This window comes from Mus musculus, chromosome 2, assembly GCF_000001635.26.
Source record: "Mus musculus strain C57BL/6J chromosome 2, GRCm38.p6 C57BL/6J".
In the NCBI taxonomy this organism is placed as follows: Eukaryota; Metazoa; Chordata; class Mammalia; order Rodentia; family Muridae; genus Mus; species Mus musculus.
The window spans coordinates 162470264-162491037 of NC_000068.7; the positions used below are offsets into that span (position 1 = coordinate 162470264).

The 20774-nt window shown below is 41.3% G+C and overlaps 1 protein-coding gene across 17 annotated transcripts in view; it reads right to left on the bottom strand.

Annotated features, from left to right (window-relative positions):
- Positions 1-20774, bottom strand: part of Ptprt (protein tyrosine phosphatase, receptor type, T) — a 1139160-nt gene that overhangs the window by 948276 nt on the left and 170110 nt on the right. The window lies entirely within an intron of this gene.

Below are 20774 nucleotides of genomic sequence, written 5' to 3' on the forward strand. Positions count from 1 at the left end.
AAGAGACAAGGTTAAGAGAAAGAATGGGATCATTTAGAAGAGAGTGTGACCTATTATCTATTTTTGCCAATAAAGTTTTATTGGAATAAAGATACTTTAGAAGTAAGCTGTGTGATCATTTCTGCCTATCGTCTTAGTACCAGGAAGGCTGAAGCAGGAGGACTATCCATAGTTTAAGGCCAGCGTTGACTAGAGAGTGAGACATTGTCTTTAAAACAAACAGAGATAGACAGGTGACTGATGGTTAAGAGCACTTGTCCTGCAAGGTATCAATATATTAGTCTGGATCCCCAGAACCCATATGAAAAAACAGACTTGGCTGTGTATGTCTCTGGTACAAACATAGGGGAATAGAAACAATCAGATTCAGAGAACTTAATGGAAATCCAGCCTAGCAAAAAAAAAAGAGAATTTCCATTTCAGTGAGAGACCCTGTCTCAAGGTAGTAATTCAGAGAGCAAAGGAGGAAGACAGCCAATGTCCTGCTCTGGCCTCTGCATGCACAAATATGAGAATGTGCATATGTATGTGTGTATATACATATACATATACATATACATATACATATACATATACATATACATATACATATACATATATATCTGGCCTCTGCATGCACAAATATGAGAATGTGCATATGTATGTGTGTGTATGTATGTATGTGTGTATGTATGTATGTATATATGGTGTGGTGGTTTAAATATGCTTGGCCCAGGGAGTGGCACTATTAGGTGTGGCCTTGCTGGAGTAAGTGTGTCACTGTGGGGGATGGGCTTTGAGACCCTCCTCCTAGCTGTCTGGAAATCAGTCTTCTCCTTTTTGCCTTTGGAACAAGATGTAGAACTCTCAGCTCCTCCAGCACCATGCCTGCCTGGGTACTGCCATGCTTCCCACTATTATGATAATGGACTGAATCTCAAAACCAGTAAGCCAAGGAAATGTCCTTTATAAGACTTGCCATGGTCAGAGTGTCTGTTCACAGCAATGAAAACCCAAAGATACATTGGAACACACATACAACATCACATACATAGACACATAAATGTGAACACCCATTGCATGCGTGCACACACATATGCACACACAAACACACACACATGCATATTCTGTGATGCAGGTATTGACTATCTAGATCTTTAGAGATATGTTGCCAAACTCTGATATGTATCATTTTGTTGAAGTTTTGCCAAGTATCATTATAGTGCAGATATTTATGAAAATGTTGTCTTGTCACATGACAGGTGCCAGGTAGCTCTGCACAAGACACCATCTCCCACAATACAGTGTGCTCATTGGGACAGTAAAAGTGAAGGGTCTTGGAAGGTAAGAAATCATGATCACATGACTTGTATTTTGAAGCATACAGTAAACTAAGAAATGAGTTTGAGGACAGGGGCTGCTGTGACTTTAGAACTCTAAGGCAGAGTCTATTTTTCTTCATGGAGGAGATAAGATCATAAAACAAAGAAAGGTCAAAATCTAAGTAGGAAAAACAAATTCATCGCTCAAACTAATGGAAAGGGAGCCTGAAGAGTTAGCTGATTTATCCAGTATCATTTCACAATTAGGAAAAAAAATGTGTGGCATGGTCAATGCTGACCAGAGGGAGTCTGGGGAGAAAGAGGAGGACACAGTTACCATACAGTGGGAGAAATAGGACTGGGAAGACTTCTCTGGGGGCTGGGGATAAAGGCACCACAGAAGGAGAAGGAAGGGGAAAAGATAAATAGCACTAAGGGTGTTTTGAAAAACCATAAATAGTTGTATCATTTTATTTCCACTTAAAATTACACAAAACATAAATCTATCTATCTATCTATGTATATATATATACACACACACACACACACACACACACACACACACACACATATATATATATATATATATATATATATATATATATATACACAGATTTCTAGTTGAAGTTATATCAAAAATTGGGGAGACAATAATTCCCCCCAAAACTATAGACTAACCAACAGTATCCTCAGTGGCAGGCATGGGGAAAGTCCTTTCCAGTTGTTGGTCAGAGGAGTCCAAGAGACCCTTCCCCAGACAATACAGGCTCTTGCCATTGCCCTTGGTGCCTTCCACAATAGAAGATAAGAGCTTATTCTTGAAGCCACCACACACTTTGAACACGGAATTCGGAGGAATCGATCTAGATTTGACCTGGAAGCCTCCTCGTGGACGGCCATTCCTCATAGGTTTTGAAAGGGCCATGCAAGATGGCAAAAGGGAAAGGTACTCAATAGTTCTGTCCAGCTATCAGGCGAATGAAGGACAACAATGGCCAGCAAAGGAAGATATCCTGAAAGATACAATGATGGCACGTATATCCAGGGGTAACCATCAGTGACCTCATTAGAAGTAAGGCATACTCAACAGGAAGGAATTTAAGCTTTGCAAGGTAAACCTAGCCAACAACCCATGGCTGGTGAGGCCACGGGCCGAGAGGAGAGCATGCTACTTACTACCACTTTCCTAAACCACTTGTAATCTTGAACTGAAGATATCAGAAAATGGAAAGATCTCCCAAGCTCATGGATCAGTAGTTAATATAGTAAAAATGGCCATCTTACTGAAAGCAATCTACAGATTTGATCCAATTCCCATCAAAATTCCAACACAATTCTTTACAGACCTCAAAAGAGCAATCCTCAACATCATATGAAAAAACAAAAGGCCTAAGCTAGCTAAAACAATCTTGTACAATAAAAGAACTTTTGGAGCCTCCGCTATCCCTGATTTCAAGCTGCACTCCAGAGCAATAGCAATAAAAGCTGCATAAAACTGGCATTAAAACAGACAGGCTGATCAATGAAATAGAAGCGAAGACCTAAAAATAAACCCACGCACCTATGGACACTTGATTTTGGACAAGGAAGGCAGAACCATACAATGGAAAAAAAAAAAGCAAATGGTGCTGGTCTAACTGTATGTCTGCATGTAGAAGAGAACAAATAGACCCCTATCTATCACCCTGCATTCACAATCTTTACTCTCCCCTTTTACCTACAAATGCATGTAGCTGTCGCCCCTCCTCAAGGAAACTTCTTTCACAGCAAATGGAGATCATTACAATTGGTCAAAATGTAGAGGCCAAGTGAGCATGGGGTGCCTTTCCCAGTTAATACTTTTACAACAAAACATCTGCACGTAAAGCTCAGGGAATGTTGCAGAATAGTGGAGAGAAAGACTATACGAGGCAGTGGACTGGGGTACCTGCTGTGAGCCAGGCTCCTCTAAAACACAGACAGGAAGTAGGGGGTTGGTTCTGGAAGGATTTGAGGGGGAGTGGCAAATGATGAAGACATGTTATATGAAATTCTCTCTAGATTGTTCTATAATAAGTTATTATGTTTTAAATGTTTTTTGTTACAGAGGAAGGAAAATGAATAAGCCAGGACAGAATGTCTCATATTCTTGCTCTTTTTTTAATTGAAAAAGTTGCATTTATTTATTATTTATAGTGTACATGGGCACCTGTATGTCACAGCGAGCAAGTAAAAGACAGAGTCAACTTGTAGGACTCAATTCTTTCCTTCTACCATGTGGATTCCAGGGATCAAACTCAGGTCTTCAGGCTTGGCAGCAAGCATCTTTACCCTCTGAACCATCTTACTGACCCAAAGGTTTTTTGTTTTATTTCTAATTGATAATTATCTCTCCATATTATGAACATATCTGCATATCAATGTGGTTTCAAGGCATGCAGAGTTGATGAAGTTTTTAATTCTTATTAACTAGCACACCGATCACCTCAAATATTTCTCTCTCTTTTTTAAGGAAAACATTTTTTTAAAAAATTTTAGCTATTTTGAAATATATGTTAACTATAGTTTCCAAATGGTTTTCATCCTTTTAGCTAGAAAACTGAGGGAGGCTGAAACCACTAGGAATTTGAGCAGATAGAGTTAAAGGTCTTGGTTTCATTTATGCTGCAAAAGTCTATCCCTGACAGTCTGGAAATGAGGCTCCTCTCCCACACTAATGAAATAATCATCGAGGTCAGCCACCCGCGGTCACATTCGGGAGTCTGCAAACTTTGTTCTTCAGAGCATTCCCCGCAAATGTTTTCAGGTCCCTGGGACATTTAGCGTGGATCACAGCTACTCACCTCTGCAATGCGGTGTAAAAGCAGCCAGGCAAAACACAGCAAGCAGGGCCTCGCTCCAAGAGAGCATTATGTCTGACTCAGCTTACACAAAGTGGCTAAAGTAGGCAGGGCCATGGAGTCAGGACACAGAATAGGAGTTGACAGGGGCTGGCAGGTGGGAAATGAAGAAGTATTGTTTCCTGGCTACCGTTTCTTCGAGAGCGATTGAGAATGCTCTGGAAATGGACAGTGGTGATGGCTGCACAATACTGTAAACATAGTTACAGCCACTTAACATGGTTAAGATGGTGAGCTGTGCCTTATGTTTACCGTTGAGAGCTGCTGGAAAGACGGCTCAGTGGCTAAAGCCTGAGGACAGGAGTTCAGATCCTCAGACCCCACATAAATGTTGGATATGTGTGGCAGCCCATCTATAATTACAGAATGTAGACAGAAGGGACCCCAGAGCAAGGTAACTGGGAAGACTAACAGGGTTACCAAGCAGTGAGATTGAGTGAGAGATGCTGCCTCAGTGAAACAGGTGTGAGAATAACCAAAGACCATTCCCATCATCTGCCATAAACATGCACACACATGGAGGCCACATGCATGCAAACACATCACACACACACACACACACACACACATCTTACACAGAGAGAGACATACACGCACACAAACACACATGTGAAAAAAGTTATCAGTATGTTTCTTTGTTAAAAATGTGTGTCTCACCAGTAGACTGGCAGAAGTATCACTTAGTGGGCAAGAAGACCCAAATGATGGCTCTAAACCCAGATTCAAACTACGCCCACCTATTAACTATGTCCGCTATGCTTGCTCCAAGTTTACACTTCCAGACAGGGCCAACAAACCTTTTACCCTCACAATTTTGTGTTCATGTAGGAGCACCAATATGGAGCACGTTACTCTTTCTTTGTTTCCTAAACAGAAACACAGTATAGCCTAGGTTGCACAAATCCCCCTTGAGAGCCTGTTAAAATATATAACTATGGCGTTGGTGAGACAGACAGAATTCAGTAATTAAAAGCACAGATTGTCCAGCATAGTTCCAGGCGGAAGACTGCTGTCCCTGCGGCAGTGACCTTCAGAGAAAGATCCAGGGCAGGGTTCCAGTGAGGCACTAAGGATGAGGTTTTGGAGGACGGATGGGGTGGAGGGTGAGATCAGAATGAAAGTGTTAAACGTTTCTGTGCATTAAACAAACTCCCTCTACACATAAGGGAACCTCTCATCACCAAACGCCACAGCTGTATATATGGCGCCACAGCTGTATGGCGCCACTGCTAGGAGAACTCAGAACCTCTCTGCTTTGTGATTACCCTGATGCCACGTGTCACACAGTAAAAGAAGCCATTTATATGAGACATAGTGACAAAGAGAACCTCCAAGCATAGAACCAGCTTTTTTTCCCTTACATCTATTACATCTTGACTGCAGTTTCCCCTCCCTCCCCTCTCCTGTTGTCTCCTTCCACCTCCTCTTTCCCCCTGAGGGTACCACCTATTTCACCTCCCCTCAGAAAAGAGTAGGCCTTCCAGACACATCAACCAAATAACACTCACAAGGTACAATAAGGCCAGGCACATGTTTGCACATCAAGACTGGATAAGGCAACCCAGGAGGAGGATAAGGGTCCCAAAGGCAGGCAAAAGAGTCAGAGACAGTCCCTGCTCCCATTCTCAGGAATCACAGAACACCACCAAAATACACAACCATATTATATATGCAGAGGACCTCCTAGGTCTGCTCCTTGATCTCTATGAGCCCACTTGAGTCCCAGTCAACTGATTCTGTGGGCCCTGTTCTTGAGCTGTCCTTGATCCGTCTGGCTCTTCCAATTTTCCCTCCTCTTCTCTGCAGGGCTCCCCAAGCTTTGCTTAATATTTGGCTGTGGGTCTCTGCATCTGTTCCCATCAATTGATAAATGAAGTCTTTCTTTTCGAAGCCTATACACTAGGCTCTAGACCAAGCAGGTCCAGGTGTGACCAACTATAGGTTAGAAGTTTTGTGGCTGGGTTGGTATCTCAATCCCTCCACTTGAGGCTTTGCCTGAGAACCAACTTTCTTACCATTACAGACTAAACTACAATCCTCCATTACAGATTCAAGGCAAGAGTCACCACTCAAGGCAAGTGGGCACCACCCACCAAGTAATAAGATAGGAGAAAACCTGATTCTATTCTTTGGATCATGATTGCAAGCATCTGAGACTATGTACATATCAGATCCCATTTCACTGGCCTCTTCCTAAACACAAAAGACTTGGCCTCTAAGCCTCTCTTGCAGGTCTGTCGGGACCTTGTGGCTTGGCTTTCAATGAGTTGCATTACCACTTACAAGCCTGACCAGGAAATTTTATACAATGCCTCCTATATCCTCTCCCTCCTCCACCCTTGTGAATTTCAGAGAACAGATGTCAGTGTTACAAAAGTATTCCAGAGTCATCAATTGGTAGAGCCACAGAATACACATGCAAAAGTGTGACTTAATCAAACAACACATGTGTGCAAAAGTGTGTGTGATTACGCTATTAAGATTGTTATGTCCTTCCTTCAAAGTGAGCACCAAAATTTAAAAAAACATTTATTGAGACATATTGGAATTTAAGACAATACAATTTTGCACCATTCAGGATGCCTCAGCTCTTGAAGGGACAAGAGCTATGCACATTTCCCAATCCAACAAGCCACTAAGAGTTGGGGGTTTATTTCTTATTAAGATATAACTAAGACTAGCCTGACTAACAAATATGATACTAAGATCCAACATGAATATATTTATAAGCAGAATTAAAAATCCACATGAATTTTTAAGTGAAAGCATGAAACTTTAAAGAAATGACCGGCTTGGAGCAGGTCACATAGCTATACTCCAAACTTCCTAGAGTACCCTCTTAGGAAAACCAGTAGAGATGTCTGAGAAGATCACTAGGGTGCTTATCAGAGACATCTATGGAGCCAGATGAAGCACAGTTCTGTTTATCCTTGGCCTGAGATTGCTGGAGAAGTCACAACCATTCTCTCAGACTTTGGGTTATGTGATAGGGGAAGAGATGAACTTGCAAGATCTGGTTACCATTTGGGGCATCTGGGTTAGAAGGACAGTAGAGTCTGTCAAACGGAAGCAATCATTTTCTCTTTAGGGAAAACTCTCAATGTGTTCATAAAATGTGATACTAGCCTGGACATGCCAAGAATGGCAAATTTCATTTAAAAAATTTATTTTTAAATTAAGTGTGTTTATGGGCAGGGTTTGTGCATGTGTCTGTGTGTTGGGTGTGTGTATGTGAGTGAAGGTGCCTGTGGAGGGCAGAGGCTGGTCAGGGTGCCTAGAACTAGTATTATAGGGTGTTGTAAGCTGCCTGATATGGGATCCAGGAATTGGATATGGGTCTTCTGCAAAATCAATTTTAACCATCAAGCCATCTTCCCAGCCCCTGTAAATTTAATTTTAAAATAAACTAAAAAAAAAAAAATCTATGTGTGTTTATGTGTGTCATGTATGCATGTGTGCATATGTGTATGTATATGCATATGTATATATACATACATATGTGGATGTGTCTATGGAGGCAAGAGGGCAACCTTGGTTGTCATTCATCCAGGGCCAGCCACATTTATTATTTTGGGCAGGGTCTCTCACTAAACTAGACTAGTGGACTACCTGACTCAGGTAGTGAGCTCACTGACTCAGGTAGACCAGATGGCCAGTGAGTCCCAGCACCCCAGTACTAGGATTATAAGTGGATGGCACTACATTTTTAAATGTATGTGGTTTATTTTGTCTGCATATATGTCTGTTTACCACTCACATGCCTGGTACCTTGGAGTTCAGAAGAGAGCATTGGCTTCCCTGGTACTGAAGCTACAGATGATTATAAACAGTAGCGTTAGTGCTGGCAATAAAACCCAGGTGCTCTGGAGGAGCAGCAAGTGCTCTTAACTGCTGAACGAGCACTCTACTACCCCACATCTGGAATTTTTATGTGAATGTTGGGGATCTCAACTCAGGTCATCATGTTTGCATGGCAAGCACTTTACTAATTGAGCCATCTTCCTGGCTCACACATATAAATGTTTAAAGTAAAAAAATCTGAAAGCAAGATTCTTCAGAGTCTAGGAAGTAGGCAAGGATGTCTGTTGTGCAAGGATGAGGATTTGAGTTCAAATCTCCAGTACTCATGCCCCATGGCCCTGCCTATTAACCCCGCACTACAGCATGTGGATCCAGGAGGTTTAGCAGGGCTTGCTAGCTGCTGGTCTAACTCCAGATTCAGTGAGAGCACTCAGGAGGCAGAGGCAGGCAATTTCTGAGTTCGAGGACAGCATGTCTAAAAAGTGAGTTCCAGGACAACCAGGGCTATACAGAGAAACCCTGTCTCGAAAAAAACAAAACAAAAAAAAAAAAAAGAGAGAGAGAGAGAGAGACAGAGAGAGAGGCCCTGTCTTAAGGATATAAGGCAGACAGCCATCAATAGAGCAGGATACTGACATCCTCCTCTGTCTTTCACATGCACACATTGGTGTGCACACATCTGTGTCCATACAGACATATAGCCCCCCACACACACACACATGATTCTTCATTGTGCTAACAATGGTACTTTTATAGTATTTAGCAATCTCTTACTATAAATCCTAAAAGAAGAATAAATGGAAATGCAGGAGGACACACTGAAGTGGTTAGAGACCAGAGCTAATAAAGGGCAATGAACAATGAGAATTTCATATTGTAATAGTTATTCACTGCTACATAACAAATTACCCCAGATCCTAGTGGCTTAAAATAATGGATTACTTATTATCTCATAGTTTCTACTGATGGAGAATTTGGAAGTCGCTTAGCTGGGTGGTTCAAGTATACAGTCTCTCATGTGACATTATTCAAGGTTAATGGATAAATGGTTTAAAACAGAAATAAAACCAGTGATTCTATTTTAAGTCAGGGCATGTGTTGAAAGAATTAAGGAAAGAGAGGGGAATAGGTGCAGGGCATTCAGAAGAGCCTGGTTCCAGGTTTGTTTCTGCCTCACAAACCTGTAAGATGAACTGGCTCAGCCTGGTGGTAACTCACTTGAGAACTCAGGTCATCCCCAGTACCTGGCTCCTCTAGGACAATGGACTCTAGGAGCCCTTTGGCCATTCCCCTGGGTTTGAGAGACTGGGACAGGTCAGTGACCAGTGTTGAGAACAAACATCTGGTCTCTCTGGGATGCCTAGGCAGGAATATTTGATTCCACACTCCAGGAGAGGATCATATCCCTAAACCCAGAGAAGAAATCCAATGCCTCAATCAAGAGCCCCATGTTTTTCTTCTCTCCCATGATCTGCTTCCAGTCTAACTTTCTACCTCCAACTTAACACAGCACAGCCTGGCTCTGCCCCATGGCTAAACATGAGAAGGACAGAGATAACATTCAATCATGGGTATTTCAGGAAATATCAGGCAGAGCCAACAGAAAGAAGGAAGGCAGGAAACCAGCAACTATGGGACCAATGTCACTATGCCTGCATCCATGCATATATACTTTTTTCACTTGGGTGCTGGGACTTGAACTTGGGGACCTTGCATATGCTAAACACATGCTTCATCACTAAGCTCTACCCTCAGTTCTTCATGTTCAATCTTTAAGTCCTTCCAGTAGCCCAATGAGGTCCCCATATGTTACAGGTTAAAACAGCCAGACTTTCTCTACACAGGCACCACAGCTAAGAGCATACAGCAACTGTATAGAAAAGGAGTGAGTGCCTTGTGTTAAATCCTGTTGAGATAAAGAATGAGATAGACCAGAATGTGGCTCACTGAGCAAGAGTACTTACAGCCAAGCCTGACAACTTGAGATTAATCCCAGGAACCTACATGATAGGAAGAAAGGACCAACTTTTGCAAGTTGTCCTTGGACTGTGATACACCCACATCCACATTCATTCATTAGGAAAAAGAGATGAAAGAAGGAGAAAGCTGAACAAGGAAGCTTCAGAGAAATAAAGACTGAGGCCAGTGTTATAAGGAGAACACCATTCTTCTTCATGGACCACAAGGTTGGGATTCCTTTGCATATCTAAGCTCTTCTTGATATTGATTTAATAACTCCGGTATCCCTAGGGGTACACATATAACATGGGATACTGGGAGGATAACTATAAGGAAAAAATTCCTGGTTTCAATGCAGAAGAATGGGAGCCCTGAGTAGCCATTACAACCAACTTACATGGTTACTTAAGAACCTGAAACAGTGTATTGTTGTGTGCATTGTCTCCGGGGGCTAACTCTGAATCTCATCGTTGACCCTTGCCTATGTGACCATGAGCAAAGCCCTTAAACAATTATATGTTTTGGTGTCACAAAAGATATCTATCTTAAATTTTGTTAAAGAGTTTTTGCGAGGTAAGAGCTTCATAGCTCTTAGTAGACAGAACAGCAATAGCTTCATAAATAGATACTACACAGCAATACCATAGAGTAATAAATAGCTCCATAAGCATTTGCTGTGATGGCAACTCATGGCTCATGGTGTCTTCTCTAGAGCCCAATTCCAGGAGCCAAGTTCAACTCAAGCACTCCCCTCAGCTTGTAACCATAGAGGTATTATTCATTGTGGTGGTTTGAATATGCTTGGCCCATGGGGAGTGGCACTATTAGGATGTGTGGCTTTATTAGAGGAGATGAGCCTTGTTAGAGGAAGTGTGTCACATGGAGGTAGAGCTTTGGGGTCTCATAGGCTTGAGGGCTCAAATCAGGCCTGTGTGACATAGACCCTTCTCCTGGCTGCCTGCAGAAGACAGTCTCCTCCTGGCTGCCTTAAGATCAAGATGTAGAACTCTTGGCTCCTCTAGCACCAATTCTGCCTGCATGATGCCATGCCTCTCGCTATGAAGATAATGGACTGAACCTCTGAAACTGTAGGCCAGCCCCAATTAAATGTTTGCCTTTATAAGAGTTGCCTTGGTTATGGGTCTCTTCACAGCAGTGATGACACTCATCCTCCCTAGGTCTCCATGTCCTCAGCTATAAAAGAAGGGGAAGGCATTCAAGCTCTGACAAGTTGAAGCAGGCTGTATTTTCCAAAGATGACAGCAGCAGTATCTTCTACCCACACACTCTTCTGCTCCCCTACTCTGGTACCACCCCATCACTATGTGCAATGATAGTGACGTCTTATTTACCTCCCCTTAACCCTGGTTGAGACTGAACACACACATACAGAATGGGTGTGGTGTATAACTTCCAAAGCAAGGCTACAAAAGCCAGATAACACATTCCCAAAATGACTCCGTGCTGTGAAGAAGCTTGGGCAGCCCAAGAGGGGGAAAAAAAAACACTAATATCTTTCATCCCTCAGCTCAGCTGAGCTACAGTGTTTACTTGGTAGACAGATTAGAAAGGCATTCCTTACTCCCCAGCTGTCCCAGGAGATACTGCAGAGCAGAGGCAAGCTTTCTACCAAATACAACCCAAAAGACACAACACCAACAGCTAATATCTTGATCTACCAAATGTCTAGGTGGCCTGTTATACAGCAGTAGTGACCATAGCAGGCACACAGAGGGAGACCACAAAATGATAATAAAAATGTCTGGAAGGTGTGAGTTACTCTCAGTGGTTCACAAAAGTTACATGAATAACCGTCTTGTTCAGGCTCACTCCTAGGTCTTCATTCAGTCCACTTCATAGATGCTGATGGCTAATTAGGGGGAAAAAAGTATTTCCTTCCTCCTACTGCTCCAAACTGGGATCTGGAGATGGAAACATGAACAATGTCTCTTTGGAGCCCCCCCCCCCATCTTACTAGGGTCGGTGTATTTAAAATGGGGAATCCAGAGACAAGGAGTCAGACAATGAGACTGGTGTTGTTTCTCCTTGAAATCAAGGACTAAGAGTTTGAGATAGCTGTGCCTTAAGGGAACAGCTTCCCTCTCTATGGGAAGGTAAAATGTGCCAACATTGACCAGAGCATAGATGAAAACACATAATTTACAGCTCACTGTCTCCCTAGAATGATCAAGAATGAGCTGGATGGCCATCAGGTTAGAAAAAAAATATTTTAGCTGTTGTATGGAAGCACCTAAGTATTCAATTACAGAGAAAGTTCCCCCAACCCCCACACCTGGAACCTGCATCAGGTTTCTTAATATGATTCTGCAGGAAGCAGAGCTATGCTGTGCCCTGGCCATTGATATGCAAATTAAATAAACAAAACGACATGATAAATAATTAAATCAGTCTAACATGATGAATGAATTAATCATATCAGAGTGATGAGAGGAGGCATGCACTGTTACCCAGAAGATCATTGATAAAAAAAAAGAAAGAAAGAAAGAAAGAAAGAAAGAAAGAAAGAAAGAAAGAAAGAAACTTGCCTAACAAGTCTCTTCTACAGAGGGTTATGTTCCTGCAGAGGGTGGGGTTCCTGTAGAAGGTGGGGTTCCTGCAGGGGGCAGGGATCCTGCAGAGGGCAGGGCTCCTGCAGTGGTTTGTCCATCCTGGCTTCTGCAGGGTCGGTGCTTATAAACTTAGTAGAATGGACTTTCATCACCCTCACTATCCCTCATTATCCCTAGGTGGTACATGACGTTTGTCATAAGGTAAACAATTGCACTAGCATTTTAGAAATCAAGTTCCTCTGGAAGACATGGAGGGAAAGATGTGACACCTCCTGCTTTATAGTTGAGATATGGAAGTCTAGAGTGGTAATCTAATGGCCCCATCCCATCACACACTGGGGATGGAAATGAGAGACTTTGTTTGTTTGTTTGTTTTGTAAGACAGGTTTTCTTCTAGATAGTCCTGGCTGTCCTGGAACTTGCTCTGTAGACCAGGCTGGCCTCCAACTCACAGAGATTTGCTTGCCTCTGCCTTCTCAGTGCTGGGATGTGCCTTTAAGGCATGTGCCACCACCACTCAGATGAGCATAGATTCTTGAGACCTGCTGTATCCTGTCTGCTGCTGTCAGAGACAGACACACATGTGTCCATGTAAGGGTATACATGTGCCTGCTAGGACCACCCACTACTTCCTCACAATTCCCTATGATTACCAAATGCTCCATTTATTTTAAGGGTATAGTTTGATGTGTCCTGTTTGTCCCCTAGCTTGGCCTTTTGTTCAGTTATTATAAATAATATTTCTTTGCATGTAACTGAGAAACATCGGTAAGCACAGAGGAAGAAAAGTATTAAAACTGATGATGAAAATAATAAGATTTGGACATGGGAAATTTGCTAAGGTATGTTGCTAAACAAAAGCAAATAAAATTTCCAAACCACATCGTATTAATACACACATACACACACACACACACAGAGACACACACACCAGTGTCGGAAGGTAAACAACTGTTATTTCTATGTGGTGAGATGATCATGTGCTTTTTGCTTCCATCTCTGGGTATTTTAAAATCACTTTCAGAGATTTTTTACAATCAGAATCTTTTACTTTTGTGATGGAACTAATTATTCTGAAAACAACAGCAAATCAGAGTCAGGAAGGGACTAAGGATGCTCCTGGCATCCCTAATAGAAGCCATGTATGTCTCAGTGGGCTTTGCTTTATTTTGTATAAAAGAGGATTACTTACCCATATGGTGGGTTTTTAAGACAGTGTGGATGGGATACAATTTGGATACTTCATCTCATCCTGAGACATGGTACATGCTCACATCACTGGTTTTTAAGACAGGATGAAATCATTGCAGAGAAGAGAGAGAGACAGAGACAGAGAGAAACAAAGAGAGACAGAGAGAAGACACACACATACAGAGAGAGGGAGAGGGAGAGGGAGAGGGAGAGGGAGAGGGAACAGAAAATATTGTAGAGCCTACTAAAACAGAACATTTTTGTGGCAATGAGCCAACTCTTTCTTCTTCCCTAGCCTCTCAAAGGAATAGAAAACTCAAAACTGAAGGCAAACCTCAAAGCTGGCCCTCATCTCTGGTTTTATAGGAGATTTGATGGCACCAAGAAAGCAAGCTGTGTATCAAAGGAAAATCAACCACAGGAGCTTACAATAAGTAACAGATCTGAAATATGAAGTTCCATTTTACAATGAGTTAAAAAGGCAATTAAAAAAAACAAGCTGAAAATGCAAAATGATGCTCATATGACATCTCTGGAACAAAAAAAAAAAAAAAACAACTAAAAGAAAAAACAAACAAACAACAAAAACAAAAACCATGATGTTTAAAAATAGATTGTAGGTTTGCATTTCTGATATTGTAGGTTTCATGAAGACGAACTCCAGAAAATCAGGAAGGGATGTGTGTGACAGCAGTCATCTGAACTCTCAAAGAAACAAGAAAGTCAGAAAACGTTAAATAAAAATCTAAAGTATGATGAAAAAGTGGAATAACAGAATGAAGAAAGCGAGAGAAAGAAATGAGTCTTTGCAGAATGCATGAGGACCAAAGCTAACAATAGAGAAGGAAAGCAAGCCTGGAATTCTAGAGGAATTTGGAAGTGTTTGGTAGCTGGATAAAAACCTCAGTAATGTTAGAGGTAAAAATCAATCTATCCGTCAATCAATCAATCAATCAATCAATCAGAAATTTGCAGTGTATAGCCTGTCCTCCAAAAAATAGAGAATTGTACAAACTACAGTCAGTGATATCTCAAGAGGAAATTTCCATGGTCTTCAATGAAGGATGGTTGTTGATGGACTTACATAGGACACTCTCAGTAAGGCTTCACGGCTCAGTGATGGAGAGCTCACTGTACAAGTTGCACAGCATCTGTGAGGAACTGAACTCAGATCTCAGCACCTCCATAATAAGCCAGGAACGGATGTGCATATCCATCACTCCACTGCTACAGGGTGGAGACAGGAGGATCCTAGTGCTTCACTACCCAACCAGCCTGGGAAAGAATGAGATACAAGTTGGATGGGAGAGCCTGGTTCAAAAATAGTAAAGTGGAAAGAGATAGAGGAAGATAACCAAAATCGTCATTTTTCTCCTTTTTATTGCATCCAGGAGCCCAGCCCATTGCTGGTACCATTTGTACTCATAGTGGATCTTCTAACTCAGTTACACTTCCCTGGTTACACCCTCACTGGTAATCCCAATCCTGAGTCTTCCGAATCCAGCCAAATGTAGATTAATCATCACATATAGATACTATAAACTCAACAGGAAAAAAATTTCAAAATGAACTCCAGGCTAATGAAAAAAAAACATGCATAATGTTTACCAAGAAGAGGATCTGAACTCCAACTCCAAGGTGTAAAACAAGGCTGACAAGGTGGCTCCATCAGCAAAGTGCTCACTGCAGCATGAGAGCCAAGTTCAAACCCCTGTAAACCATGTACACGCGCGCGCGCACGCACACACACACACACACGCACGCACGCACGCACGCAAGCACGCGCACACACACACACACACACACACACACACGCACGCACGCACGCACGCACGCACGCACGCACGCACACGCACGCACGCACGCAAGCACGCACGCACACGCACGCACGCACGCAAGCACGCACACACACCAGCTCACCAGCTGTTTTCGGCAGTGTGCATCTGTAATCCTAGGGTTAAGATGTAGAAACCAAGGGATCCCTAGGGCTTGCTGGCCAGCCAAATTAGCTGAATTGGTGAGCTCCAGGTTCCCTGAAAGATGTTCTCCCAAAAATTAAGATGGAGAGTCACTAAGGAAGACATACAACACCAGCCTCTGGCTCCCGTGAGCGTGCTCACCTGAGGGCATGTGCATCTCTCTCCACACCCAAACATGAGCACACCCAAAGATGAAAGAGAGATAAAGACAAAACCCAAAGCAGAAAATTATCACATAATATGAAGGCAGAAATGAGTCTCTGGGTTAATAAATGGGATTCTATAAACACAAGTACAGTAAGTTGTATTTTTAAGGAGGTCTCTTTCAAATTGACAAATGGCAAAATCAAGGAGAAATGTATAAATATCAAAATATTCATAGTCAGAGTTATACAGCATCATTATTATAAAGAAGAAACTGTTGCAAACTAAGTGTGATAGTTTCTATCTGCGATTCCAGCGCTTGGGAAGTAGAGGCAGGAGAACAGAGTTGGGTCAAGCCTGGGTTATATAGTGATAATCTATCTGAAGAAAGCAAAGAATAGAGAGGGCATGATTGAATCTATTGTAAATTCAAGATATGGGAATGAAAGAAATAATAGCAAAGACTGTTCACTATTATAAGAAGAATTAGCGAATGTGATTAATATTATTAAAAAACGATGTGAAAGCTTTATCCATGCTTTACATGCTGCAAATAAATACATGAGTGCCGTTACAAATGCCCACTAAACAGTTATATAATCAGCCAATATGCAACCACCAAGAAAAGCCCATTAAATTTCCAAAAAAAGGAAATTAATAATATAGATTACAGCCTCCTCTCACACTATAAGAAACTAGAAATTAATTTCAAAAGTAGAACAAAATAATTATTCCAGCAGCTTGGAAATAGTTCTCCAGTCAAAAAAATAAAATAAAATAAAATAAAACCAAAATAGCAATTACAGAATTTTAGAGAACTGCACTACTGAGAGCAACACCCATCAAATACATGAAGATTGGCCAACACACACCCAACCGAAATTTCAGAGCCTTAAATGTTTGAGTCACCGAGCAAGAACTAAATAAAGTCAAGAAATGAGTATGTAAACTTAGAAGAAAATGTAGAGGAGAATGAGGCAGAATGGAGGGCAAAATAAAAATCAAAGAGGAAATCAGCTCATTAATGAGCATGGAAACATCAGAATTAATAAATAAATCTAAAGGCTGGTTCTTTGAGGAAAAGACAATAAAGGAGATAAGCCATGAATTAATCTAATCAAAGAGAAAAACAAAGACACAGGCAAACATGGGGATGAGATACAGGAAAAATATGCAAGGATACAGTCACTAGAAAGTACCGCATCTGTCAATCATCTGAGAACTCGTATAAGACTGTTTGCACAGTGCATCATGCACACCCACACCTCTCAAAACAGGCGCTCCCTATATGCCAGCAATGAAGCCCGAGCTGATGGCTCACTGGGAAGGCTAACACTTAGGACTGGAGTGGAAGTTTGATGTTAGAGAACTTGTCAGTATACACACACACACACACACACACACACACACACACACACACACAGAGTGTGACTAGCTTTCCAACCCAAACCTCCTGGCCCTACTCAATCATCAACTTCATTTTCAAAAAATCCTCAGGCAAACCCTTTTAGATCCAGAGAAAATTTGAAAACTACAAAATCCCTTTAAGAAACTACAATAAAGTATTTTACTTATAATAGATTCAAAATCCCAAAATGAGGGCTGGAAAGATGGCTAGCAATACGTTCCTGGGTTCAGATTCCCAGCACACATACAAAGCTGTTAGCACACACCTCTAGTACCAGAGCAGGCTCCCACATTGGGGGTGGCAGGAAAAAAAGCAGGGAGATCTCCCAGAAGCTCACAGTTGATCTGGCTTGCCATGAGCAACAAGAGAACCTGTCTCCAAGATGAAAGGCAAGGACCAACATCCAAGGCTGTCTTTCTTACCCTCCTCAACTGTGCCATAGCCCATAGCCATGCACACACACACACACACACACACAATTTCAAACAGACACTTGCAACAGATAGGAATCCCAATCTTGAACAGACAGGAAGCAGAGCCCATTCTGAGTGTGTGACAACAGTTTATTGCTAAATTTATTAAGAGACAAAAAAACTATGGGTACATTTATTTAGCTAAGGAAGATTTTTAAGCATCCAATTCCAAGCCAGAAATCATAAAAAATGACTGAAATATTTTAAATAAGTTTTTAAAGAATCTGCAATGCAAAAGAAAATGTTAATCATGAATGAGATGTAATGAAAAACTGCCAAAGAAACTATACTTGAAGTTTCAAAGAGAAGGTTATTATAAAAAATAATGAACTATCAATACATGTCCAGAAAAGCCAATCACTCTGGCAATCCATGGTACTAACCCAGTCTTGAAAGAAATGATTAGTAAAAAGTGGATGTTTTTAATAAAAAGCAAATGGACAATGAGCACCAATCTCCAGGCACTGTTCTAGATTTTGCTATTGCAGCAGCAGCAGCAGGGGACAAAAGGTGAATTCTTAACCAATAGAGACATGTAATGCCCAAGTAAACAAAGAGATGCCAATGAACACATATTCAAGTAGTGGCTAGACCAAGATCTAGAGCAGGATAATAGCCTGGGTTAACAAAGACAGTGGGTAGCCTGTGTACATTCGTGGTGAGTGTTTCATTTGGTACACCACTATGCTGAGTTTGGTTTGGTAACCAATTCTTGGAAAGCCATCCTTTCTATCAGAATAGATCCACAAAACCTAGATAGCTGGAGCTTCCTTCCTATATTACTTAGAATAGTGAAGACAACGTAAAGGTCAGTCAATATAAGTTTGGGTATAACCATGCCAAGAAACACATCTTGATTGCTTATTACTTGTTTGTGTATTATATACATATTGCTCTTATCATCTCGATAGAATAAAATGCTACTCTGGTCTATTTAGTTCAAATTCCTTCAGATCTAAGGCTAGAATATTTTAAATGTAATACATGGCTAATATATTTTAAATAATGATAAACGAAATAACTTCCATGTAATATATATATGTGTGTGTGTGTGTGTGTGTCTATGTATGTATATATATATGTGCATATATAATATATATATATATATATATATATATATATTACATATTTAGGGATATAAATATCCCTCAAGGCTTTCTACAACTAAGCATCAGTGCTGCCCAAGTGGCAGCTGATGTCAATGGTCTTTAGCCAACACCCAAGCACATGGTGGCTGTTCATAGAGACTTTGATGCTTATAAGCCTCCTAATAATTATATCTCCATATCTAACACCCCCACTGGGCTAACCTTCTTAAGCATGAGATTTAAATCCTGGTTCTCCATTGGATTCTTATTGCACTAACCTAAAACATGCCCAGCCCCCTAAGCTGCAGATGTGCCTATCCGTAAAGTCTCAGCCATGCAAGCAACAGGACCTGAGTTCAGTCCCCAGAATCTACTCCAAAAGCCAGGCATGGCATCATGACCCTATAATCCCAGTGCTAGGAAATGAGAGACAGTTGGATCCCAGTGGCTCCATGACCAGCCAAACTAGTTTACTTATGGACCAAACAAGAGACCTTGTCTCAGAAAACAAGTAGAGGATTCCTGAGGAACCACCCCCAAGGTTAATCTTTAGCCTCTACATGTAGATGAGCACACCACACACACACACACACACACACACACACACACACACAAACACACATACACGAATGCATGCAGGCACACACACACATGTACACAGTCACAGTACATGTGCACACATGCTCACACATGCACACACACCTCTCACACAGTCGTGCATGGCGATGCACAGTTCCTGCTTCACTCTTTTTCCCTACACACCCACAGTTCCTAGAACAATCCAAGCTCTGCCCCGCCCCCAGTGCCTCTGCACTCCCCTTGCTGCTCTTCTCTCTTTGGAATGTTCTTTTCCTCATTTCATATAGAGCAAGCCTTTCATCCTTAAAATCTCAGCTTCACAATCTCTCCCTCAGTGAGGCTCCACTAACTGGCCCTGGTAGATATTACTGACTGTCACTTATCTTCTGCAGGACTCGTTACAATAAGGAAAGGAACAGGCTATACCCTTCCCATCCCCCACCTCCACTCCCCATTTTAAAAATTACTGTTATTGTATAAAATATATCGATTACTCTCTCCAACACTCTCTCTTATCGCCTTCCCCTCCCTACCACCACCACCCCTTTTTCCAAGGCTCATGACTTTTGTTTTGTGACCCCATTAGTACAAGCAGTACCACCTGTGTCATCACCACCTTGGAAGTGTGCCCTGGAGCTTGGTGGCCTCCTTGGTGGGTACACAACTGAAAGCAGTGACTTACTCAGTCCCTGAATCTATACACAGCAAACAGTTCAGCAATGAAAGGTTGGGCTGACATTCCAATTGGAATCATTTGTTTACATGCCCACTCTCTGTATCCTCCTCTGCAGGGCTTGCTCAAATCTAACTCTGATCCAGCCCTGCCTAGTACATATAAATGTTGCTCAATACAAAAAAGCAAAAAACAAAACAACAACAATAACAAAAAACCTACAAATGGATAAAAGTGTGAACCAGTGCAAGAGGAACCATAAAACATCATTAAAGAAATATTCATAGTCATTTTTATATGTGCAATAGGAACCATAAAACATAATTAAAGAAATATTCTTAGTCTATCTATGGGACTCTGACCTACAAAATTAATCACAGAAAAATGCAGAGATTCATTTCCTAAACTTAGCATTATAACATTCTTCCAATAGCAAAAGTGACAAATGACCTTTATGCACAATCAGAGGGAGACATTTAAACAAGTTAATAACGAGAATGGAATCGTCAAATAAAAATGTATATGATAACGTGGTCAATTTTTAAAAGAGGGGTAGAAACTTAATGCATACTTAGACCCCAATTTATTAAAATGACATTTTAATTCCATATGCAAAATAGAAATACTCTAAGGATAGGAGTCATGATTTTTTTCCTACATATTCCCTACGTTTTCCAATAACATATTTTTTCTAATTTTGACATTGATAAAAAAGATACAGTTATAAAA